The following is a 25521-nucleotide window of genomic DNA, read 5'->3' on the forward strand; positions in this document are numbered from 1 at the left end:
AATCAAGATCCATGCCTCTGCCATTTCAGCTCATTACAATACGGACCCACCTATTTTTTCTCATCCACTGCTAAGACAGTTTCTCAGAGGGGTCAAAAACATAAGACCTCCAAGGAGAGCTCCAATACCTACATGGGACCTCAATTTTGTCTTGGAAAAACTCACACTGCCTCCTTTTGAGCCTGCCAGTACAGCAGAGATAAAATACTTGTCATGGAAAACCGCTCTTCTCCTAGCAATAACTTCAGCAAGAAGAGTCTCAGAGTTACAGGCACTAATGGCTGTGGAACCTTTTATTATTTTTCATCAGGACAGGGTTTCTCTAAGGACAAACCCGACATCTATGCCTAAGGTAGTGTCCAGCGTGGTTCTTAACCAAACCATACATTTGCCTACCTTTTATCCAAACCCACAGAATAAGGGGGAGAAACTTCTGCATACTTTGGACATACAGAGACAGCTACACTTTTACTTGAACAAGACTAAAGCCTTCAGAAAGACTGAGCAACTCTTAGTGGCATATGCTGCAGGTTCCCAAGGAAAAGCCATTTCAAAGCAGACTATTTCAAAATGGATAGGCCACTGCATTCATTTCTGCTATTCACAACATGGCAAATCAGTGCCCAAGGGCATTAGGCCACATTCTACCAGAGCAGCAGCCACTTCAGCAGCCTTCCTCAGAGGAGTACCAACCAAGGATATTTTGGAGGCTGCAACATGGACTTCAGTGCACACTTTTACAAAGCACTACCATTTACCTCTCTACTCTAAATCCAGAGCAGGCTTTGCCACTGCAGTTCTGCAGGGCCTCATAGCCACTCCAAACTCTATTTAGGCCCAGCCGCCCAACCTCAGCTTTGGGATTCAACCTAAGTGTAATGACTGCAACAGTGAAACACGATGATCATATACAGTTGTGTACCTACCATAAATGTAGATGTTCGAGTGTATTCACTGTTACAGTCCAGGTTACCCTCCCACCATCCCCCTTTTTTCTTTACTGGGACTTATCTGTACCTATGTATTCTATACAACCTATGTAGTGTATTTGCTTGTAGATGAAGGTTATGTGCATGCTTTTTTATGATTGTAATTTTTACAGCCTACCCTTTTGGGGGCACCTGACATCTGGGGCAAGAAAAACTGAAGAAAATGGTGTTGGCTGCATCTTTTATACCCCTGGAGTACTGACGTCAGGGAAGAGGCGACAGCAACTGACGCCGGACCAGGACTTTGGAATTCAGGCCGACTGCGGGTAGCCTGCCAGCAGGATAACCCAAGTGTAATGACTGCAACAGTGAATGCACTTGAACATCTACATTTATGGTAGCTACACAACTGTACTTTTCCTTTCTCCCCATGGGCTAGGCCTGTTTTAGTTAGAGGACCTAGTCCTCCCCATTGTTTCTGTGTGGTCTTTGGTTTGGTGCTCCATTCTGTTAGCGTTTAGTGTTGTCGTGTCTGGCTAGTGGTGCAATCCTGCCTTTGTTTCCCCGGGCTAGGCCCGTTTTAAGTTAGAGGACCTAGTCCTCCCTGTAGTTTTTTCCCGCTGGTTACTAGGCCATTTTAATTAGAGGCTCTGTTTCTCGTGCGGGGTTTAGTTGGGTCTAATTTGTGTACATATTGCTTTGTACCTGTGTGTGTTCTCCCCTTCAGCATGTCCAAGGATTCTAAGGAACACAGGCCTTCGGGCTTTAAAAAGTGTGTTGAATGCAACAATAAAATGTCTTTGACTGATGGGGCACTCTGTGTGCGTGTACTGCTTGGGGGCTATTCACCTCCAAGATTCCTGCTTGTTTTGTCATTCCTTCAGTCCCCGTGTACTACAGGAGAGGAAGAACAAGCTCATTTTGAAAGGACTGCTTAAACACTCCGAGGAAGACTTGGCTAAGTCTTCCAATGCAATATCCTGTCCAGTAAAAAAGGACAAAAAGACTTCTAAGAAGCGCTGTCAGTCTCCTTCTATTTCTTAGGAGCCGCCAGAGAAAGTTGCTAGAACAGCTTCTCCTTCTTCGGTTCCATTGCCCTCTGTGCCGACAGAAGGTAGTGTCTTGACTAAGTCCGTATCACCTCCCAGCCTTTCGGAGCCAGTCACAGATATTTTGGTTCAGAGCCGGTCTCCAGTTAATCGACCGGTTTCTCCTTCATGCAAGTCCCCTTCTGTAGGGAGATCCAGATATCCAACAATATCCTCCAGGTCATCCAGGACCCTTTCCGATGAGGACGTTGATAGGGTGGTGAAGAAACTGCTTCAGTCATTGGTGTTGGCCAAATTGATTTCTGCTCCGACCCTGTCTGCTCCGGAGCCTATGGCGTCTTCATCCTTTGTTGTTCCTCCTCCGAGCCTTTCTCGGCCTTCGGAGCCAGAGTTTTCGGTTCCGTCGGGTGCCGTTAAGTCGGTTCCAGTAGCCTCGCCTGGCCTCTCAGTTCCAATTTCCGCACTGACCCCGTCTGCTCCATCCTCGGGGGTCGAGGGTCCACGGTTCTCCGGTCGGACCCCAGGGGGAGGGCTCAGATCGATCTTCATCGGTCCCGAGCCTTCCTCTCGGTGCTTCGGCTTGACTAAGCTTGGACCCGACATCTGCTTCAGACCTCATCTCCTCGGAGCCGAGGGCTACTACTGTTTCCTCTTACAGTTAGTCGCCTTCGGAGCCGGGGGGATCAGCCTTTGAGGTTATGAGGAGCGTGCTGGCCAGGTCATCAGCTGCATCTTACGGCACCGATACTCTGCCCCCTCCAGCACCAGTGTCAGTTTCGGATCACCCTCTATCCATTGGCAGCGGAGACCCTATGCCTCAGGATACCTCCATGAGTGGTCCCCAACTTTCTGACGTCTCCCCAGAGTTTTTGCCTGAGGAGCCTGCCAGAAAGAGATTGTATAAGAGGAAACACCTCGACTCCTCGGATGAGTCTCTCATGTCGGACTCCGACCTCGATGAGTCAGAGGGGTCCTCCAAGTCGTCTTCTGAAGATATCTCTTTTTCAGATATCCTGGTGATCTTGAAGCAGAGAGGCAGCTGGCCCTCCAAATTCCCTTCTGATGAGAAGTCGGTGTTCCAGAAGACCTTCGGGTCTCAAACCTCCACCTCTTGGGTTTCTCCCCCTTTTGATGAGCTACTAGATCTTGTCTGTCGAAAGGTGTGGGAAACAGCTGACACTGTGGAACCGGTCCCTAGGAGACGCAATAAGATTTTGTCCGCCCCCACTGACAAGGAATATCTAACTAAAGGCGTTCCAGTAGATGCCATGGTGGTGGCAGCAGCCACCAAGAAGGAACTTGCTGAAACTTAGTCTACCATCCATCCGCCTAACAAGGAGTCCCAGGCTATGGACAGGTATGGGAAGCATGTGTTTACCTCAGCGGCCTTTACACTGTGGTCACTGAACTACTTGATTCATTTTACAAGGCTCCAGAGAGACCTCCTAAAAGAGCTAGGAGATTGTCTACAGGGTAACATTTCTGATGCCGTGGCACAGAAGGTCAATGCACAGATGTCTACCCTAAATTCCCTTACCAGCTCCTCCATGAGACTGATCTCATACGCAGCCGATGGAGTGAGTAGGGCAGCGGGTTCCGGAGTGTCTCTTAGGAGACACTCCTGGATGTGCCTGTGCAATTTCGCAGAGGCCTTCAAGTCTACGTTTACCAACGCCCCCTTTGTTGGTTCATCGTTGTTTGGAACCAAGGTGAAGGAAACTCTCACTAGGTGCGAGCAGGAAGGAAAAACCCTGTCTGCCATGGGAGTCCGTTTTTCGATGCTTTCTAGACCTTACCCCAAGGGCCAGAAGGGTGGGAAAATGTGGTTCAGAAAGTCGCAGAGGTTTTTTCAGGACGCACAAAGTGATTCCCCCTCCGGAGGCAGGGGTGGGGGTGGAAATTCAGGTAGACGCCGCCCTAGAGGCAGAGGAGGCCCGTGTATCCAAGGGGACCATGATTCCTTTCGTGGTTCTCCCTACCAGCTCTTCTGAAGGGAGGCCTGACTGTGCATCTCTGGAGCTGGTTGGGGGTCGCATTTCTTTATACCCAGAAGCCTGGCAAGACTTCACCCAAGACGAGTGCGTATTAAAGATAATTTCCAGAGGTTATCATATTCCCTTCCCTTCTCATCTCCTCCCCCGCCAACCAAGGGAATACCAGACGTTCCACCCAGTCACAGGGATTCTGCAACTTTAGAAATAAAAAAGTTGTTTTCAAAGGGAGCCATCCAGCATGTCCCCGCAGACCAAGTAGGATTAGGGACTTACTCCAGATTCTTTTTGGTGCCGAAAAGAACAGGGGACCTGAGACCCATCTTGGATCTCAGCCGATTGAACCTTCATGTACAAAAGTCCAAGTTCCGCATGGTCACCTTACAGTCAATACTCCCACTGTTAGGGAAAGATGTGTGGATGTGCTCCATCGACCTCAAAGATGCTTACTACCATATCAAGATGGACAGGGCATCGAGAAGTCATCTACGTTTCTGGCTGGGAGCCAGTCATTTTCAATTTCGCACTCTGCCCTTTGGTCTCACCACAGCCCCCAGGGTGTTCACCAAATGCATGGCAGTGGTAACGGCTCACTTGAGACGTCAGGGATTCTAAGTGTTTCTGTACCTGGACGACTGGCTCCTTTCTGCCACCACCAGGCATCTACTGTTACAGACCAGGAACGCCACCATTACACTGTACCAAAGGTTAGAAATTACCCTAAATTGGAAAAAATCTGCCTTGTTGCCCTTGCAGTGTGTCACTTTTATCGGTGCCGAACTAGATACGGTGCTCATGAGGGCCTTCTTACCAAAAGAGAGAATTCAGGCTCTACAACAGCAGGTCTATGCCTTACTACCATTGAGGAAAGTCAAGACAAAAGTGGTCCTCAAGTTCTTAGGGACCATAGCTGCCACGATCATGCTAGTTCCCCTTGCCAGACTACACATGAGGGTTCTTCAGTGGCTGCTTTTCGCGCAATGGTCACTACAGCATCTTCCACTCTCCCATTTTATTCTGATTACAGACACATGCAAGCAGGATCTACGCTGGTGGTTTCAGGCCAGCAATCTCAACGTGGGCAAGCCTTTTGTCCCATCTTCTCCAGTTGCCACGGTGACCATGGATGTCTCCCAAATCGGGTGGGGGGGGGCATTATCTCTGCAGGACTGTCCAAGGCACGTGGCAGGATCATGAGACCCATTTGCATAATTTGCATATCAATGTCTTGGAGATGAGAGCAGTGCTATTAGCGTTGCAACCACTTCAGAGCTTTCTCCCTCTAGGGACAATTGCAGTCCACTCAGACATGACAGTGATATGGTATCTGAACAAACAGGGAGGAACCAAATCATACCCCCTTTGCAGAGAGGCACTTTGACTTTGGCAGTGGGTGGTGTCTTCCCAACGCTTTCTAGTTGCAACGCATATACTGGGGATGTCAAACGTGATTGCCGACAGGCTGAGCAGAGCTATCCTAATGCCTCATGAGTGGTCCCTGAACAATTATGTTGCGGAGAAGATATTCCACAGATGGGGTCAGCCTTGCTGCAATCTATTTGCCAGCCCCCTCAATGCCAGATGCAGCAGCTACTTCACCTTAACCCCCCAGAGGGGGAGACACCCAGGGATGCTCTGGTTAATGATTGGCCCTCCGGTCTTCCGGTCTTCTCTATGCCTTTCCACCATTACCTCTGATATCAAAGGTCATTCAGAAAGCACAGTCTTTGGGAAGCAAAATGATCTTCATTGCCCCACACTGGCCTCATCAGATTTGGTTTCCCTTTCTTCAACTCTAGTGGACAACCCCTGGATTCTGGACCCAGCTCCAGATCTGATAACTCATATGTCAGGACAGTTTCATCCCTCCATCCAGACCCTCAAGTTGACAGCTTGGCTGCTCCAGTTCCGTCCTTAGTCAAGCTTCATGATCTTTCCCCGGAAGTGGTCCATATTCTGTCATCTTCCCACAAGCCTTCTACCAGGAAGAATTATTCCAGTAAGTGAAAAAGATTTTCTATTTGGGCCTGTGAGAGACATAGTGATCCTTATACAGCACCTATTTCGGCAGTATTGGAATTTCTTTCTCAACTGTTCAGTCAGGGGTCAGCTGCAGCAACCATTAAAGTGCAACTGGCAATGATTTCTACCTTTCACGTTGCTAATGAGCCCAACCTTATGGCTCATAGGCTTTGTAGGGCTTTTCTGAAAGGGACATTGTTACTCCGACCTCCATTCTTTGATCCAGTGATGCCATGGGACCTCAGTTTTGTACTACAGAAGCTCACCTCAACTCCCTTTGAGCCCGCAGCTACATGTAACATTAAATTCTTGTCATGTAAGACAGTATTCTTGGTAGCCATAACTTCAGCTAGGCGGGGTCTCTGAACTCCAAGCATTATCGATTAGGCCACCTTATTTGGTGTTTCACAAAGATAGGGTCTCCTTAAGAACCAACCCTTCTTTTGTTCCAAAGGTTGCCTCTGTTGTCAATATCAACCAATCCATTGAGTTGCCTGTGTTTTTTCCTGAATTCTCCAACAAGGCAGACTTTAAGTTTCATCAGCTAGATGTTCATAGACAATTGCGTTTCTCTTTACATAGGACAAAAGATTTCAGGAAATCAGATCAAATGTTTGTCTTGTTTTCAGACACTAGACTTGGGGTTCCTGTTTCTAAGGTAACCTTGTCTCGTTGGATCTCTGAATGCATCTCATTTATTTATGCTTCCAATGGGAAAGAATTGCCCTTTAAAGTGAAGGCTCATTCTACATGATCTGTGGCTACCTCAACTGCGTTTCAGGCTAGGATGTCTATGGATGATATTTGTGCTGCAGCAACATGGGCTTCGCCTTATACCTTTATTAGTCAGTACAAATTAGATGTGGTCTCTAGAGGCAGCTCGATCTTTGGTTCCACAGTGCTCAAGAGTATTTTTCACTGAGCCACTCAAGATCAAGGTGCTAGGGACGCTGTCCCACGGGTAAGAATGAAGGCGAGATTGGACTGCATATCATCAAGAATTTATGTACTCACCATAACGTTCGATGTATGTAGTCCATCTCGCCTTACATTCTTACTAACCCTCCCTCCTTCCCCCTCCTGGAGGACCTGGAGGTGTAGTCTCTAGGTGTCAGTAGTCCTTTCTGTTGGGGTTGTTGTTCTTCCAGTGTGTACTTGTGTGAGCTTGCAGCAAACAAGATCTGGGGAATAGACCTGTTGCATGATGGGATACCTCTTAGCCACGAGCCAATTGAAGACTTCGACCTAGAGTATGGCCGAGTCGGAGCCGAGGTTCATCTCTGATCCCACGGGTAAGAATGTAAGGCGAGACGGACTACATACATCGAACGTTATGGTGAGTACATAACTTCTTGTTTCAACACCTTGAGGTGTTGAATTGAAGAGAGTCTCGCTATGCAAGGAAATGGTATTGAGATTGTGTAATATTTTGTGTTAGTGAACATAGCCCAAGTTTCCCCAAGGACTTTGCTGGTAGTGGAATCTGTCTGATGCTCTCTGGTGCAGCCGCTCCACCTGCATGTCCAACTTGGTATTGTTGACATGGAGTCATGTCTGACTTGCAGATTAAGCTGCATAGCCATGAGGCTGTCTGTCCATTGCAGAAGCTTCACCTGTACGGTGGCATAGGTGTCATACCTGAATTCTTCCCCTTCTAAGACGAGGGATGGGCTTGTGGAGCCATTAGCTTACCTGAGAATTAAATATGTTTTTGAAAATAGAACACCGGGAGCCATCCTAACAGGGGTCTGGGGCTGGCTAATAATTCACCAAACCTCTCGTGCATGGTCCCTGGCTGTCCCCTCCTCATGACTTCTGAAACCTGCAGTACGCAGCTGTATATGGAATATATAAAGCACAGTGCATTTACTGTTGTTGTTCTACTTCTTTCCTAGCTTGGAGGAAGGGGGAACAGTTAAAGTGCGAATGAATACCTAGTTTTCATTGACTGTCAATGATGTATTCCTCAGCAGGTGCAAGGGTGGTTTGAGAAGGAGGTTCAGAAGGATACTGGAAGTGGGCCTTGAAAGTCCGGGTATTCAAATGTGTGTGTGGGGGTTAGGCATCAAACCTGTACTGAATATTTAAAGGAAGGAGGAAGCAAAAGCACTAGTAAAGTTACATACTGGCTTGGAGTGAGGACGCGTTAATATTTGTTTGCTTTTTAGTAAGACAGTTTATGCTTCAGCTTTGTGATTGGCAGGATATCTTAAGAAATATCTGCACTATAAGAAGCATTCTAAAATAGGCAAGTAGATGAAGTTGTCATGTTTCTCTTGATACTGTTTCCTGTTGTGTACTTTCTATGCAGAGCACGTATGAATTTTTAAATACACAAGGGACAAAGGAACAGAAAGAAGAGAATGGGGCAGAGAATATTTCCCTCAAATATGAAGATGCAATAGCTTTTGAATTCATAAATTAATGCCCGTGGCATTAAATTATTTGGTTATACTGGAACTAATCTGCTGGTATCAGAGGCTAGCTGAAGCTAATTTGATTTTATTAGGCTCTTTCCTGAAGTTTTGATAGAGCCACTTGTCATTTTCCTGTTTTTTTGTGCTGACCCATTGTGAATTCTCTGTTGTACAGCACACATCAAATGGGTCTTACAGCAGACCCTGTGGAACATAACAAAGATGACTGGATAGAAGAAGTAAAAGAAATAGTAAGAAGTAAAAATAGATGTTAAGTTGTCAATCTCGCCTTCATTCTTGCTGGATGGGTTCGGAGCCGATCCTTGGCTCCGACTCGGCATATACTAAAGCTCGAGAGCTATTTTTGCCGGCTTGAGGCTCCCCTATATCCCACAATGCTAGGCGCTAACTACCCAGATCTCGTTTGCCGCTTTAGCTGCGAGGTTGCGTTTTTGCCGGCTCTCAGGTTAGATTTTGAAAAAGCAGTTTTCTGGTAAGGTTTTTCACTTCTTATTTTCAGTGTTAGTGTACCGTTATATCCCGTTTTACCCTTTTACTGTATCCGCCCTATATAGTTCCCCTTTTGGGTCTATTTTCTATCTCCCTCGGCCCTACCGCCACTCCTTATATTATTAGGCCTTCGGGCTAACTTTTACTTTAGTTTTTAAGTTAAACTGTTAGTTAATTTTAAGTTTAATATATATATATAGTTGTTGTTAATCTTAGTCTTCGGTGTGTGTGGTGTGACTGGACTAAGATACTTTAGTGTGTGTGTGTGTGTGTGGTTGTGTGTGCATTTTACTTGTCATCCCTTCAGGATGTCTAAAGAGTTCAAGGTCTCAGGTTTCAAGAAGTGTGACTCGTGCTGTCAGAAAATCTCTCTGACAGATGGTCACACTTCTTGTGTTTATTGCCTGGGCCCTCTGCACCTGCAAGACTCTTGTTCTGTCTGCCATGCATTCAGTCCAAGAGTCTTGCAGGAACGCAGCAACAAGTTGATTTTGAGAGGCTTGTTGAAGCCCGAAGGTTCCCCGACCAAGTCTTCGTCGGGCAAACCTTCGAAGCCCACTAAGTCATCGGCTCCGTGTACAGAGCCTCCAACCAGTGGTGCTATCTCGGCTTCTACATCGACTGGAACCGATGCTACAAAAACTCAGTCGGCTCCGATAGTTATCTCGGAACCGTTGTTGAGTCGTAAGCGCTCCAGGTCCCCTTCGTTGGAGTCGGTACATTCGGCTCCGAGATCTCCTTTGCTCTCGGAGCGCAGCCATCGGTCCCATTCCTCTCGGTCTTCCAGGCTTTCGGATCATGACCTCGAGATGGTGGTTAGCAGACTCCTTAAGTCGCAGGCACTGGCCCAGATGCTTCACAGCCCTTCTCATCAGACAGCGGCTATTCCCATCCCATCGTCGATTCCTCCACCGACTCTTCCTCTGAGCCGGAGTTTGTGGGAGCTGGGACCGTCGACGCGTCGGAGCCGATACCACACCTTTCAGCTCCGTCGTTGGCTCCGATTTCCTCTGTGGTGCCATCCTTGGAGGGATCCGGGCGCCGTGACTCCCTCGGCTCCGAGGGGGCGAGTGGCATCGGACCCTTGTCTGACCCCGTTCTCCCTCTCGGAGCCTCGGCGCAGGTGAGTTTGGCCCCAACATCAGCCTCGGAGCCATCCCTCTCGGTGCCGGGAGGGGTCCTTATCTCTTCAGAGCGGGGACCTTCTTCCCTGCCTGATAGGGGTGCTTTCGAGGTCATGAGGAGCGTGCTGGCCCCTGTGCCTGCTCCTCGGTCGGCTCCCTTAGCTCCTCCCACTGTAGTGCCTGCTACGGTCTCTACCATCCTCTCAACCCTGACTGCAGAGATCCTATGCCTCAGGTGCCCCCATTGGGAGCATCCTCCTCTTCTGAGGCCTCCCCTGATCCATCAGGGGAGCCCCCCCGGAAGAGGAAATGTAAGAGGAAGCATGTTGACTCCCCTGAGTCCATCACATCTGATACCGGCTTGGATGAGTCGGAAGGGTCCCCACGGTCCCCCTCTGAGGATGTCTCCTTTTCTGACATCCTTGAGATCCTCAAGCAGAGGGGGGAACTGGTCTACCCTCAATCCTTCCGAGGACGAGTCGGTTTACCTAGAGGTGTTTGGTTCACGCCCTTCCACCTCCTGGGTGTCTCCGCCCTTTGACCCCCTTATGGAAGTGGTGGTGAAGAAGGCATGGACAGCCCCTAACTCGATGGAACCTACCCCGCGGAGGCCTTCAAAATTTATCACAGCCCCTTCTGATAAGCAGTTTTTAACTAAGGGTGTCCCTGTTGATGCCATGGTGGTGGCAGCAGCCACTAAGAAGGAACTGACTGATCCTTCAGTACCGATCCATCCTCCTAAACAGGATTCTAGGACTATGGATAGGTACGGCAAGCGGATGTTTTCTTCAGCGACCTTTGCCATGCGGTCACTGAATTACTTGTGTCATTTCACTCGCCTTCAAAGAGACATGCTCAAAGAAATGGGTGATACTCTACAGGATCCAACAGCTGTGGGGTCTCAAGACAAAATGAACTCCCAGCTGGCAACCCTGAACTCGATTGTTAACTCCTCCATGTGGCTTATTTCCTATGCGGCCGATGGAGCGAGTAGGGCTGCAGGCACAGGCGTGGCCTTAAGGCGTCACGCCTGGATGCGGCTTTGTAACTTTGCTGACCCCTTCAAGGCGTCCTTCACTAACTCCCCCTTTGATGGTTTGGCGTTGTTTGGACCTCAAGTGAAGGATACTTTGACCAGATGCGAACAGGATGGCAAGACTCTCTCTGCCGTGGGAGTCCGGTTTTCCACCCCGTCTAGACCATACCCTAAGGGTCAGAAGGGTGGAAAAATGTGGTTTCACAAACCACAGGGAGTTGCGCCTGACGCACGAGGTGAGTTCCCCTCTAGAGGCAGGGGGGGAACAATAACAGACGCCGCCCCAGGGGCAGAGGGGGGTCTGCAAAATCAGGGTAGCAGAGAAACTGTCTCTGGCCAGCCCTTCCAGCATCCCTGAGAAGCTGCCCGACTGTCCGCCTTCAGAGGCAGTCGGGGGAAGATTATCACTGTACCCAGAAATCTGGCTTTCCCTCACCCAAGACAGATGGGTACAGTCGATCATATCCGAGGGTTACGAAATTCCCTTTCTCCACACCCCAACGCAGCCAAAAATGCCCCTTCCAGATGTTCCACCCAGTCTAAGGGAACAAGCAGTATTAGAAATCTCAAAACTGTTAATAAAAAGGGCCATCCAACCAGTCCCAGCAGACCAGCAAGGATCCGGAATCTACTCCAAGTTCTTTTTGGTACTAAAAAAGACAGGGGACTGGAGACCAATTTTGGATCTCAGCAGACTGAACAAGTCTGTCCGAAGAACGAAGTTCCGGATGGTCACGCTACAGTCCATTCTACCCTTTTTGGACCAGGACAATTGGATGTGCTCTATAGACCTTCAGGATGCGTACTACCACATCAAGATGCACAGGCGCTCCAGGAGGTTTCTCCGCTTCCGGCTGGGGGCCAGTCACTACCAGTTCAGGGCCCTGCCCTTTGGTCTCACTACAGCCCCCCAAGTGTTCACCAAATGCATGGCAGTGGTTACGGCTCACCTGAGGCGTCAAGGATTCCAGGTGTTTCCATGTCTGGACGACTGGCTCCTTACCGCCACCGCCAGGCATCAACTTATTCAGTCCAGAGATTACACCATTCAAATTTGCAGAGAGCTTGGGTATCTCCATAAATTTCGAAAAGTCTGCTTTGTCGCCTTGTCAGTCTGCTACTTTCATAGGCGCCGTATTAGACACAGTCAAACTGTCCGCAAAACTAACGGCACAAAGAGTCTCAGATATTCGCGAACATGTTCATATCCTTCTTCAGAACAAAACAATCCAGGCCAGGTTTGTACTGAAGACTTTAGGTCTCATGGCTGCAGCCATTATGTTACTTCCCCTAGCTCGCTTTCACATGCGAATCCTTCAGTGGATGCTCTTCTCCCAGTGGTCCTTTCAACAGCTCCCATTGTCACACAACATTTTAATAACCCAGTCATGCAAGAAATACCTGTCTTGGTGAATGGTCTCCCTTCAAGTGATTCAGGGCAGACCCTTCGTTCTCCCCCCCCCCGTTGCTACGGTGACAACGGACGCCTCCCTGAGCGGGTGTGGGGGGCATTTTCAGGGCAGGACAGTCCAGGGCACATGGCAACCTTTCGAGTGCCACCTGCACATAAATGTTCTGGAGATGAGAGCAGTACTTTTAGCGTTACAAGCCCTTCAGGACTCTCTTCCATCGGGACTATTGCAGTTCACATGGACAATATGTCCGTAGTGTGGTACATCGACAAGCAGGGAGGAACCAAGTCCTATCCCTTATGTCGAGAAGCACTCAGACTTTGGCAGTGGGCGATCTCCTCTCAGCGGTTTCTGATAGCAACGCATATCCCGGGGAAGTCCAACGTCATAGCAGACAGGCTGAGCAGAGCCTTTCTCATGCCGCACGAGTGGTCTCTCAAGCAGTCAGTAGTGGAAAAAATTTTCCGAAAATGGGGTCAGCCTTGCTGCGATCTTTTCACAACACCTCAGAACAGCAAGTGCCATGAATTTTTCACTCTCTTCCCTCTTCCCGACCACCCCCACAGAGACACTCTAGTCCACGATTGGCCCCGGGGTCTCCTGTACGCTTTTCCCCCCTTTCCATTAATCACTCAGTTGATTCAGAAAGCTACTGCATCGAGATCCACAATAATCCTCATTGCCCCGTTCTGGCCTCGACAAATCTGGTTTCCGTTCCTGCATCGTTACCTCTTGGAGCAGCCTTGGCATCTGGACCCAGTTCCAGATCTCTTGACCCATCAGTTAGGCAAGCTGCACCAATCCCTCCTCTCTCTCAACCTCACAGCTTGGTTGCTCCACTTCCAACCTTAGCCAGGCTTCCCTTTATTTCCCATGCGGTGCGTGACATCATTTTAGCTTCCCACAAATCTTCCACCAGGAGGATTTATGCCAGCAAATGGAAACGTTTTTCCTTCTGGGCAGAATCTAGGAACATGGACCCTTTCACTGCATCTATCCAATCAATCCTGGATTTTTTGGCCGAACTTTTTCAATCAGGATCTTCTTCGTCCACTATCAGAGTCCAGTTAGCGGCCATTTCAAATTTTCATGTTGGCCTTTCAGACTCCTCCGTTATGTCCCATAAGCTTTGTAAAGCCTTCCTTAAAGGTATCTTTTTACTTAAGCCCCCTGTCAGAGATCCCCCACCACAGTGGAATTTGAATCTAGTTTTAACCTCCTTGATTCTCCCTCCCTTTGAACCTGCGGCTTCCTGTTCCTTGAAGTTACTTTCATGGAAAACTTTATTTCTAGTGGCCATAACCTCTGCGAGGAGAGTCTCAGAACTTCATGGCCTTTGCGTTCGTCCTCCTTATCTGGTTTTCCATAAAGATAGAGTGTCCCTCAGAACTAACCCATCTTTTTTACCTAAGATATCTTCTGAGGCAAATCTAAACCAGTCTATCGATCTCCCAGTTTTCTTCCCTAATTACTCCAGCAGAGCGGAACAAAAGTTGTATTTTTTGGATGTTCACCGTCAGCTCCGTTACTACCTGGATAGAACCAAGCAAGTTAGGAAATCTGAGCAGCTCTTCCTGTCTTATGCTGAAGGGAAGAAAGGCCTTCCAGTTTCCAAAGTAACCCTTTCTAGATGGTCGGCCTCTGTCATTACTTTCATTTATGAACTAAGGCATCAAGAACTTCCTTCAAGACCTAGAGCCCACTCAACTAGAGCCTTAGCTACGTCAATAGCCTTTCAGGATAGGTTGCCTTTAGATTCCATTTGTGCGGCAGCCACATGGGCCTCTCCCCATACTTTTATTTCTCATTACAAATTGGACATGGCCTCCAGAAACCGAGCTAACTTTGGTTCCACCATCCTCAAGAGTCTGTTCCGATGAGTCACCCAGGATTTAGGTGCTAGGGATTCAGTCCCATCCAGCAAGAATGAAGGCGAGATTGACAACTTAACATTGAGAAGTTATGTACCTAGCATACCATTCCGTAGGTTCATAGGTTCATATTAGGCTATCTGCCCTAGGGCATTTATAAGCCTAGCCAGAATGTGTTTGGCTTTCGCCACCCATTATAAATTTATTTTGCTATGCCCTTTTTCGAGGTTAGTATACTGTGCCTCTGTCTAACAGTGACACTGAAGTGATACCCAGGGTAAACCTATGATCTCCCATCCACTCATCAAGATTCCTCTTGAAGAGAGTCAATGAGGGACTCTGCCTAATCTGGACTGGGATTTTATTCCAGAGTGAAGGGAGCCTCTGGGTTATGAATCTGTCCCTCCAGCATGTCCTATTTATTTCAGTGCTGAGGTTCAAGTCTCTCGAGCGCGTAGCTCGATGGGATTTGGATTTTCTGAGGTGCAGCATGTCCATTAATTCCGGGTTAGACATGGCTTTATACGTCAGGCACAGATCGCCTCTGAACAGGCGGTATGCCACTGAGTAGAGCTGGAGTTTCTTTAACCGGGCAGCATATGGCATCTGTTTGAGCCCTTTGATCCTCTTGGTGAGGTACTTTTGGGGTCTTTCCAGTTGCTGCAGGTGTCTGGTAAGGTACATCCCAAAAGGGGCATTGTACTCAATTATAGGCCTGATGAGGGATGAGTAAAGAGGCACGATGACCTCCCCTGATCTAGATGTGAATCCCTTCATGATTAGGTAGGCTATATAAAATGTTTTTCTAACCACTTTGGCCACGTGGTTGTCAAATGAGAGATTGCTATCAACTTGGGTCCCCAGGTCCCTAATTACTTCTTCTGTACTTAATGGATTACCACCTATGTGGTAATTTGTGGGCACTTTGTTTTTGCCAAAGGGGATGACTATACACCCTTTGGCATTTAGCTTGAGGCCATGGCTCTGGCACCAGTTGTCTGTTTCTATGAGGCCCTTTTGGAAGATGCTTGTGTCGGCTGGCGAGTCGATTATGGTGCCCAGTTTGCAGTCATCTGCGAACTTGGTCAGCCACAGTCCTTCCATGTTGGCCTGTACCTCCGAGAAATATATACTGAACAAGAGAGGTCCCAGGACTGAGCCTTGTGGGACACCACTTGTAACTGGTTTGGAGTCTGACATGGCTCCAGCAATTCTAACCATGTGGGTTCTGTTCTTGAGCCAGTTTGCAATCCATCTAGTGACATAGGGGTTTATATTTAAGCTGGTGAGCTTATCTATAATGCCTGAGTGGGGTATTGTATGGAAGGCTTTTGCGAGGTCCAGGTAGGCTGTGTGGACCACCTTCCCCTCGTCAATGGCCTTGGTGACTGTTTCAAAGAAATCGACCAGGTTTAAGAGGCAGGATCTGCCCTTAACAAAGCCGAACTGGGTAGGATCCAGTGTCTGTAGGTCCCCAATATCTTTATTTATGAGGTCCATGATGATCCTTTCCATAGCTTTGCAGACCAAGCTAGTCAGGCTTATGGGGCAATAGTTTCCAGGATCCGTTGAGGCACCACCTTTATGGAGAGGGGCCACTGTTGCTGTACGCCACTCTTTGGGCACATATCCTGTAGTAAGGCTGAGATTGAACAGTAGTTTTATGTTTGGGTTTAGCTCTTCTTGGAGTTCATGAAGGACGCAGCCCGGGACACCGTCTGGTCCCATTGATGCTGTGTTTTTTACTTTGGAGAGGGCGACTCCTACTTGAGCATCTGAGATATCAGGGGGGCAGCACTCTGCTGGGATAGATATTTGCCCTTTTGGTGGGAGTTTGCGCTGAACCTGTCAGCTAGGATGTTGGCAATGTCTGTGGGTTCAGTGTATTTTTTGTCATTTTGGACTAATTCTGAGCATATCTGGGAATTACCACCCAGGTTCCTAACATAACTAAAGAAAGCCTTGTGATTATCCTTAGTGTCCTGTGCAATTTTTCTCTCGAAGCTGGCCTTAGACAATTTTATGAGTGCCCGTAGTTTTTTGCTAATACTGATCAGTGATGCCTTCCCTTTTGGGATTTTGCTCTATCATTTAGTAGCTTCCTCCTTCTATTGTATAGTTTGTTTATGGCTGAGGTCCACCAGACAGGACGTCTGCCTTTGGAGGATTGGGTCTTGGTTTTATTTGGGATCGATGATCCATGCATTCCTGAAGGTGTTCATAGAATGCGTTTATAAAGGATTCTGCGGTCTGGGCCATATTTTCCACAGGCCCGGGGCTTTGAAGGATTCCACCTCGGTTTTGAGGAGTGTGAAATTTGCTTTAGAGAAGTTTTTCACTGTGGTTTTCTGGGCAGGGGGGTGGGGTCGGGATGTGAATATCCAGTGAGATTAGTTTATGGTCTGATCTTACCAGTGAGGGATACACTTCTGGTCTGGAGCATAGAGTCCCCATGTTGGTGAAGATCAGGTCCAGTATGTTTTCCCCTCTTGTGGGAGTGGTAACAAGTTGTTCCATAGCATTTGAGTTTATAAATTCTAGGAACCTTTGGGCTAGGCTGTTGGAGCTAGAGTAATGCTCCCAGTCTATGTTTGGGTAGTTGAAGTCGCCCAATATAATGGTGTTTGGAGAGACCTTCATATTTTCCAGTGTTCTCAGGAAGGCCGAGTGGGGTTCCTGGGTTTGGGAGGGTGGTCTGTAGCAGGCTATAAACTGGAAGGCAGTTTTACCCACTGTTAGCTGCACATGGATAGTCTCTGATGCTTCGTGCTTTGCCACCATCCTGGAGGTGTGGGTATCTTTGATGAATATCGATACTCCCCCTCCTTTTGTGGTTCAGTCTAAGTTTTGGGGCTGAAAAGCATGGTATGAGGTATAACCTGGTAGTGCTGGGGTGCTCTCGGGAGCCCTGAACCAGGTTTCTGTTACTGCACAGATATCGATGTTCTCCATGCTAAGGAGAGTTTTGAGTGCGTGCATCTTGAGGTTTAGACTTCTGGCGTTGAGTAGCATTACTCTTAGTTTCTTATCCCTTGTGATACCTATGGAGGTGGGTTTGTCTTTTGAGACTTGCCTAAAAAAGGCACTATGGGGGTAGCAAGAGCCTTTGCCAATATCCGAAAGCCCAGGGGTGACAGGTGCAAGCCGTCCCTAGAGAAGCATCGTGGCTTGTCGAGCAGATCATCCCAAGCTGACAGGCATTGGATCCCCTTTGAATGACACCAGTACTTAAGCCAATTGTTGAAATTGATCATCTTCTCTTCATATTGTGGCATCATTCTTGATGAGGGTAAGATGCTACTCAAGGTCAGGGTCATACCGGCCTGGGCTACATGCTCAGAGAGTTCCGTTATGTCTCTTTTCATGTAGTCCAGGGAGGTACGTCTCAGGTCATTCACACCAGCATGGACAATGACTGAGTCATATTTGTACTTGCCTTGGAGTGACCTGAGTGCTTGTGTTATGTGGCGGATCCTAGCGCCCGACAGGCTGCTCACCGTGACCCTCTCCTTGTTCAGCCTGGTGAGCGGGACGTCAGTGTGCCTGACGATAGAGTCACCTATTACAAGTGTATCAGGTGTGTTGTTTAGTCTTAAGGGCTGTGACTGTTCGGCACACTGGCTTGTGAGATGTGTTGCACGTGTTTTGTTTTGGGGTAGCGGTTGCTTGGGTGTCTGCTTTGCAGGTCTCTGCTGCTTAGGCAGATCTTTATTTAGAGCCTCCGAGTATGTTTTTGTGTGATTATTTGTTTGGTTTGCTGTCGTGGTAGGTCTATGTGAGACTGGAATTGTAGTGAGTGTGGTTTCCTTCTCCTCCTGACTGGTTATGCCAGTACTGAGTTGAGAGAGCTTAGCCTCCAGTTTGGCTATATGGTTGCATCTCTCACATGTGTTGGAATTTGTTGGGAGGAGGAGAGGGTTGTCTGTGTACATGAGGCAGTTGTAACATTGCCTCAAGATTCCCAGATTCACCAGCTGGACCGGAGAGGAGATTGACAACTGACCTTTGGACATGCTAGAATAATATTGGGAATTCCTTAATAATTGAAAACAAGGGCCAGTGGGGAGTGAGGGTGTAGTGCTTTTAATTTTTAGTGCTGACTTATATAATTGTTTTAGTGAACAAGTGCCAGGTAACTTAAGTGCAATGTGTTACAGGTAACTTAAATGCAAAAACGACAAACAGTAACTTTCTTTCAAGTGAAACAAGGAAATAAATACAGTAAGCAATGCAGATATCACTAGTGATCCACAGAAGCGCTGAAAAGCCGTGTATTAGGTGGAATTAGCGTTCCAGGGAAATAACAAGCAAACAAACAAGCATATAAACAAAGCTAGATTCAGCAGGCCTGGATCTAGTCTATGCTACAGCAAACAAGGTGTACCAATTTCAGTAAGATACAGTTCAAATATTCAGGCACTATAAACCTTTAACCAGAAATTCCCAGCTCAGAAGGGCAGAGTCCAGCCTCTTCTCCCACAAGAATGCAGACCACGAACCACGAACTTAATGTAAAATAACTGGCCTGAAGCCCAAGTGCTTAAACCAGAACTTATACACTTTAAGAATAACAGACACTGGGCTCTCAATCAGCAGTTCCCAACTTAGAAGGATGAAAGCTACCTGTCCTGCCACCACAGTGCATGCCACAAACCTTTAGTTGTCTTCTTCTCGCCTTCTTTCTTGCGTCCCGCCCTCTAACCCCCTAGCCTGGACAGACTGATAGGATCCTACGGGGCCTTATTTTCTTACCAGTATGGTCTCCTGTGGTTACCTTTTCTTAGTATTCCTCTTTCTCCTTTGTTCTGAGGACAGAACTGCTATGGTGTTAGCTATCAAACGAGATCTGGGTAGTTAGCGCCTAGCATTGTGGGATATAGGGGAGCCTCGAGCCGGTAAAAATAGCTCTTGAGCTTTAGTATATGCCGAGTCGGAGCCGAGGATCGGCTCCAAACCCATCCAGCAAGAAAGAAGGCGAGAAGAAGACAACTAACATGGAATGTTATTGTAGGTACATAACTTCTCATTAATGTGCAGGATATGAAATGGGATGAAGTAACGGCCTTAGAAATTGAAACAACATTAAGAAAAGCTCCTAACTGGGAAACCCCAGGCCCAGATGCACTAGCTAACATCTGGCTAAAGGTATTAACATCTTTACAAGAAGGTTTAACCTTGATTATGAACTACTTGTATGTGCACCCTGAACAGACATCATCCTGGTTAACAAAAGGTAAAATGATACTCCTCCTTAAGAGTGAACCTGCAAGTTGTCCTAAACACTATAGACCAATAACTTACCTTCTGACTATGTATAAACTATAGAAGAAAACTCAATTATGACAGTAGAACAAAAGGGTAACAAAAGAAAGTCATATGGAACTAAGGATGGTTTGTCAATAAATGAAGTTATAATGGAGAATTGTAATAAAAAAGGGGAAGAATCTAAGTATGGCCTGAATAGATTACAAAAAAGCATCTGATAGCATCCCTCAATCACGATTAAATGAGTGCTTGAAGATGTACAAGATACACCCTATTCTGATCAGTTTTATTACAGTGACCATGAGACAGTGGCAAACCACTTTGCAGTCAAGCCATGATAAAGAACATATTATCCCAGGATAAAAATTCAGAGGGTGATATTCCATGGTGACTCCCTACCACCATTTGTCTTTTGTCTTTTGTCTTGCCCTTAACCCATTAAGCTGTCTACTTATCCGAGTAGGTCATGATTACAGTTTGGCTGGCAGACAACAACAGCAAAGTGTAAAGACTTCTCAACTTCTTTTTGTTGATGATTTAACACTGTATAATTCATCAGATGAGCTGAAAGTACAACTGGAAGTGGTCAAAACCTTCTCAGATGGCATAAGAACATCATTTAGTCATGATAAATGTACAAAAGCAAAGCAAGACAGCTGCAGCATCAAGAAAATATCAGTATGTGGCAAGAATGTAACATAAAAGAACTTGAGCAGGGAGTTTATAAATATTTGGGAATTGATGAAAGATTGACAATAAAACATGAACAAATACAAGCAAGACTCTGTAAGGAATAGTTTGTAAGAATAAAATTAATATTGAAAACAGTCCTGACGTCTAGTCCAAACTATAAACCAAATTGCTCTTCCTATTCTTACTTACAGTTTTGGGGTGATTGCTTGGCCCCAAAAGGTATTGGATCAGTCGGACAGGAAAACAAGAAAAATGCTTAATGATTATCTAATGATATATAAAAATTAATATACAACAAGATTATATATTACTTGTTTTGAAGGAGGTATGAGCCTTCTTTAAATTGATTACATGTATAGATCTGCAAGTGTAGGGTTGCATACATATCTGCTGACCTCACCAGATCCAAACATAGTGAAAGTTATGAAACATGAAAACAATAAATCTAAGTTGACTTCCCTGCTTAGTTTAGCAGAAGTGAATCTGTGTCATGTGAAAGTGGAAACCAAAACAGAAGTATATAAAAATCAGGCAGCAACTAAATGTGCCAAAAACAAAAGAACAAATATAAGGAGAAGGATCAGATGAAAAGACAAAAAAAATGTGGAAAAGACATCAGTATAGTTGCAAATATAGAAAACTCCTGGAACAACCTAATGTCAATCAGAGTCTGACGCAAGAGTGGTTAAGGATAGGGGAATTTAAACCAAAAGATGAAAGGTTAATTTCAGCAGCCCAGTATAGTGGACTACATACATGTTTGTTTAAGAAGTCCATTAAACTTGTGGAAAAAATGGATAAATGTAGGTTCTGTAAAACAGAATTGGAAACAGTTGCACATCTTCTTGCTGAGTGTGATGCTCTAATGGCAGAGGGACTGTATACTGAAAGTCATAATAATGTGGCAAGACTGTTGCTTTGGGGATTGTGCAAACATTACAATATTGAAGTAGCGGAGAAGCATTTTAAACAAGCCACAAAGCATTACAGAGAACAATGAAGTTTATATCACATGGGATTACGCATTACCAGCAGTTAAAAAATATAGATGCTAGAAAAACAGATACAGCAGTCCATGAAAAGAATACAAAAGCAGAATTGATCTTTGAACTTGCTGGACCCAGTGATTACAGTGTCTTATGTACAGAGAGAGGCAAAGTCATAAAATGCCACGATTTGCAAGCATTAATGAGGGTAATGTAGAAGAAGGATACCCAGGGAATTCCAGTATTAGGAACAATGGGTCTTTTAAAAAAGAATTTACAGTCTTATTTGGATATGCTCCTGATAAATGCACCTCCTTATGAATTGCAGGAGTCAGTTCTGGGTACATATAGGTGCTGCAGAGAGTAATTTTGAGTAACATCAAAGACTGAAGCTGTACCAATTTCATGAGCTTTAATCATACTTTGACTTAGGAATGGGGTCCACTCCCCTCGTGGTATTAGGAACCCAAAAAACTTGGAGAAATTAAACCCAGACCTGCCTGATAACTATGTACAAGGTTAAGTCATTACTCTCTGATTCTTGTCCTGTGAACAAATGTATATGCTTTGTATTCACCATTGCACTAGAATGGGAACAGTGTCTTTTCAGTGGCATTTAGATTGTCACGTTGGAAGAATCCTTCTTTTCTGTTGCATCAGTTATACAGGAACAAATCTGTCTGACTTTTTTTTTTATGTAGTACTCTGATTGTTGTGATTTCCTTTCTCTCAGCGTACATGCATAATACAGCAGTTGGTTAGTATGATAGACCCGATCACAGAGTATCAATTGATTACATGACCTTCATTCCTAGATATGTATGTATAACAGTAACCTGGTGAGCTGTTGCAGAGAGAAGTGTATGCTATGACAAATTCACATCCTTACAGTAATAAGTACCTGAGCTGTAATTTGATGTATGTAACTACATGAATTATTTACAGTTATGTCAGAGAGGGAAGGGACAGAGGCTTCAACCTGCCATTGATTTATTAATATGAAGTAAGTGCTGCAAGTCATCAAGGATATGTGGTTTGCTGTATTTGTACAACTTTAATTTTCCCTGAAGACTTCCATGGATTGTTTCAAAGTATTCTGTTGTTCTTTTTCCTTTTCTTAGATCCAGGGTCCCATCTTTGATTTGACTCAAGTGTACTCTGCACAGACATTGTTTCTGTGCATTTTGCTTTTATATGTCTGAAAATTATCATTTGGTAGAAAGCGCACTAAACCAAGGGTAATTTTTCAGAGATGACTTAAGGAAAGAGAAAGTAGTTGTAAGAAATAAAAGTTGTAGAGAAGATTCCTAAAATTGAAGTGCAGGTTAGAATGTCACAGTAGTTTAGTAGTTGAAACAAACACATTTGATTCTTTTGCTGTATGGGGTGCTTTCGCTGTGGAGTCTACATGTCTCTCCTGTGTTTATATGAGTTTTCACATTCATTCCAAAGAAATGCAGGTAAATTATGAAGCATATGCCCCTGTTTATTTGTACATCTTGATATGGCTGAATGTGTTGCCCAAGAGTAGTCTGTCCTACACACAATGGTTAGTGGGATAGGCTGTTTCCTCCTTGCAATTATGTATAGGATAAAACTGGTATCAGACGTGAATGAATGAAAGTGCATATGATGATCAGAAAGATTTTAAATGCAGTGAACAGATTGCAGCTCTCCAGACAGTACTGAAATCCAGTTAAAATGATGAAAGGCTATGTAAAGATGTGCAACAGTTGTAGATATGTGAACTGACAGGGAGATGCTGAATAGACCACAGAGACAAGTGTGTGCGGCCCATTTCCCTTTTCCCATGGTTAATTAAAGTGCCTTAGTGTGACAGAAGTTGACCACACTTAATCTGCCTCTGCAACTTTTAACTGTGCATGTGGCAGTATGTTACATTACATGGCTGACATTACAGCTACTAACATTGACTCACTCAAGTGATTCGGTTAGTCCTGTAGACAGGTGTACCATTTACTGTTTCCACTGCAGCAACTGTTTCACCCATCTTAAAACTCTTTGTTGACCGAGTTCTAATCATTATTCTGTGTGGTACATTTCAGTGACTCACTATAACCCCTGAAAGATCCTCTTCAAGATTCACAGTTAACACCTGCTGCTGATCCTCACTTTGTGGTGTGAGTTTGTATCTTGTCTACTTTAATCCTCCTCACAGACAAATACTTCCCCAACTTTTGAAGTCTCTTACCACATTATACCTCACCTCTCTGTCATTTTAATACCCATCCTTAAACACTCTCCATCTCCTGAATATCTGTTGCTCTTTAAGCCATTAAAACAGTGCACAATATTCCAAGTATGGTCTGGTCAACACCATATAAAGCAACAGTATGACTGTTATAAATCTACAACTCAGAATCTCATTAGTCTAAGACAGTAGTGGATATTACTGAGTGTTGAAGTTACCAAAATTCCCAAATCATTCTCAGTAGATTCACCAGAAAACACCTACCTGTTTGTTTCATTTTGAGATTACCCACGTCAGAGTATGTCACTTTACATCTTGCTTTAAAATCTACTACCTTGAAGCCCATTTCAAGCCTCTTCCTATCCTTTTGAAGGTGCTTTCTTCATCTTCTGTAACCATTGATTCTGCCTTGCTATCATCTGCAAGTAATGTATACTTCAAAACCACAGAAATGCATGTATTAAGTAATGCAGACCAAAAGCGGGTCCCCCTAAGAGCCCTTACATAGTGCCGCCTTTTCCTCTGACAGCTTTCTCTAAAAAGCGCACTTTGGTTCCTACCATCCCACCAGTTCTGTGACCGACTTTATTTTGTTTAACCAGCTAAGTCCCCTATGAGTAAGTGCATATTTTCGGGAAGAATAGCTTGAAGTTTGTGTTTGTCAGGCATAGCTAGGCTTGACTGCATACCTTTACTGTGGCGCCTACTGCCTAACTGTACCATTGGCTCCATTATAAGTTAGCCTGAGAGCAAAAGAAGACATGGGTGGATAAGGTAGAAACTTGATTACAGAGTTTATTTTTTTAGCTCAGTATCATCTACCTTTCCCAGCAACTTGAGCATCTTGTCTGTAATTTCACACTGGAAGCATAACATGTGTGCTTAACACTTTAACACACAAAGCAAAATCATAAAACCAAAGAATGGCCTTTTGTGGCAGTACAACTCCCTGAATTCTTTACCGATATGTTGAACAACCAAGATCTCTATTCTAGGGGTGCCCTCTTCAGGGCTACCTCCGTAATTACATAATCAATAACATGTTTCCTCAACCAAATCACCCAAGCCTTGGGAGCTCAAATTATCTTGTCATGTTTAAGAGGCACTGCAGCCACATCTGGTTCTTCCCAGGACTCCATGACGAGTGCCACAGTCTCGCCCATAGTGGGTACCATCTGGTGTGGTGAAGGAACTGGACCGGAAGGCCTCCTGCAGGATCTTGTCTCAGGCTGTAAGGGAATTGGGGGAATAACAGGCCATCCCCCCTCCCCTTTTTGCGTCATGAAAATTTTCCCAAACTTGAGTTCATCAGAAGTTGATTTAGGTGAGTCATTTATGGGAAAGAAATCTGACTATAACTTGTTAAGTGAGTTCAGGTGATTTTTCATGCACCCTCTCTTTTCTGGCCTCCACCGAGGTGGAGAGACTCAGAGGTAGACGAGTCAGAATGAAGTTGGGATTTTTAGGGCAAGATCCAGCTGAAGATTTGCTATTTCTTTGTCTTGACAATGATGACATTTCCTTAAGGTAGGTGCCTCCTGGTCAGAGAGGGACTCTGTATGACATCATCCAATCACACAAACTTCAGGAATGCCCTTGTAACTGCAGTGAAAGTATCAGTGATGTATCCAGCATCAGGGCCAGAAGCCTCAACATCAAGAAGCTTGGTGGTTGCAACATGCTGATAGAGGTACAGCACAAACACTGACTCTTTACTTTGAAGGGAATGTTGACAACAGCATTAATGCCAGAGCGCTCAGCCCATGGTCATAAATGCCAAGAACTCAGACTTTGACACAGAAAGGGCTGGTGTTGACAGACCCACATAGGCTTAGACCCGAAGCCCAGCCACAGAAGGAGTGACCATTGATGAAGGCATCAACGTCCAAAGCATCAATGGCTGAGCCAGCTCGAAGGGAAATCAGTAGAGTTGGAGTAGAAGCCATGTAATAAACTAGGAGACCTTCAGAGAGTCAGTACTGGAATGTGTGCTCTTGAGGAAGT

General features: G+C 45.7%; 1 protein-coding gene across 1 annotated transcript in view; it reads left to right on the forward strand.

Moving 5' to 3' along the window:
• EXOC4 (exocyst complex component 4) overlaps positions 1-25521 on the forward strand; it is a gene marked incomplete in the record, with an annotated part of 4032161 nt that overhangs the window by 1098408 nt on the left and 2908232 nt on the right.

Source organism: Protopterus annectens, chromosome 11.part0, assembly GCF_019279795.1.
Source record: "Protopterus annectens isolate FY-2018-M chromosome 11.part0, PAN1.0, whole genome shotgun sequence".
Classification (NCBI taxonomy): Eukaryota; Metazoa; Chordata; order Ceratodontiformes; family Protopteridae; genus Protopterus; species Protopterus annectens.